Raw genomic sequence first — 2,042 nt, forward strand, 5'->3', positions numbered from 1 at the left:
TAATAAATTTGTATGTAATATATACTCAAGATACATTTAAATAATGTAAATATGTATAAAAAAAAATATATACAAAAAACAAATAGAATAATGTAAAATCGTATCAAAATAAATACACCGAATATTAATAAAATAATGTAAATTTGTATGAAAATAAAGATGCAAAATTCCCATCAAATAGCGCATTTCTTATAAAAATATATATACCAAAATACACATAAAATATTTAAATTTGTATTGAAATAAATATACAAAATGTACATACAATAAGGTAAACTTCTATTGAAAGAGAAATGCAAAAATACATATAAAATAATGTAAATTTGTTTCAAAATATATATACGAATACACATAAAATAACGTATATTTCTATAAATATATATATACAAAATACACATAAAATTAAGTAAATACGTATAAAAAAATCTAAACAAAATACACATAAAATAATGTAAATTCGAAACAAAATAAATAAACAAAATACCAATAAAAGAATGTATATCTATTTATTTTAATACAAAATCAAATATTTTATGTTTTTTCGTATATATATTTTTATAAAAAATGTGTTATTTTATGGGTATTTTGCATCTTAATTTTCATACAAATTTACATTATTTTATTAATATTTTCTGTATTTATTTTGATACGATTTTACATTATTTTATTTATGTTTTGTATATATTTTTTATACATATTTACATTATTTAATGTGTTTTTTGTATATATATTTGATACATATTTACGTTATTTTAAGTTATTTTATGTGTATTTGTTTATATATTTTGACACAAATTTACAATATTTTATGGGTATTTTGTATATATATTTCAAAAGAAATTTACCTAGTTTTATATGTATTTTGAATATCTATTTTCATACAAACTCAAATTATTTTTATGTATTTTTGTATATATTTCAATACAAATTTTAGTTATGTTATGTGTATTTTGTAAATCTATTTTCATTCAAATATATATTATTTTATTGGTATTTTGTTGATTTATATTGATACGAATTTACATTATTTTATATGTACTTTGAATATATATTTTTATACGCATTTACATTATTTAATATTTATTTTGAATATATAATTTTATACAAATTCATGGTATTTTATGTGTATTTGTATATATATTTTCATATAAATTTACATTATTTTATGTGTATTTTGTACATATATTTCATTACAAATTTACCTTATTTTATGTTTATTTTGTATGTGTATTTTGTACATTTATATTTATACAAATACACATTCTTTTACTGGTATTTTGTTTATTTATTTTGTTTCGAGTTTACATTATTTTATGTGTATTTTGTTTACATTTTTTTATACGTATTTACTTAATTTTATGTGTATTTTGTATATATATTTTTATAGAAATCTACGTTATTTTATGTGTATTCGTATATATATTTTGAAACAAATTTACATTGTTATATATGTATTTTTGTATATCTCTTTCAATAGAAGTTTACCTTACTGTATGTGCATTTTGTATATTTATTTCAATATAAATTTAAATATTTTATGTGTATACATGTACAAAAAATACATAAAATAATGTAGATTTGTATGAAATGATAACAAATACATTTTATATAAAATATATATACAAAATACACATAGAATAATGTAAAATCCTATTAAAATAAATACACAGAATATCAATAAAATAATTTAAATTTGTATGAAAATAAAGATCCAAAATACCCATAAAATAAAACATATTTTTATAAAAATACATATACAAAAATACACATAGATTAATCAAATTTGTATTAAAATTATTATACAAAATGCACATACAATAAGGTAAATTTGTATTGAAAAAATATGCAAAATACACATAAAACAATGTAAATTTGTTTCAAAATATATATACGAATACACATAAAATAACGCAGATTTCTATAGAAATATATATACAAAATACACTTGAAATAATGTAAATACGTATAAAAATATATATACAAAATACACATTAAATAATGTTAATTCGTGTCAAAATAAATAAACAAAATATCATGAAAAG

This window comes from Eriocheir sinensis, unplaced genomic scaffold (genome assembly GCF_024679095.1).
Source record: "Eriocheir sinensis breed Jianghai 21 unplaced genomic scaffold, ASM2467909v1 Scaffold38, whole genome shotgun sequence".
Classification (NCBI taxonomy): domain Eukaryota; kingdom Metazoa; phylum Arthropoda; class Malacostraca; order Decapoda; family Varunidae; genus Eriocheir; species Eriocheir sinensis.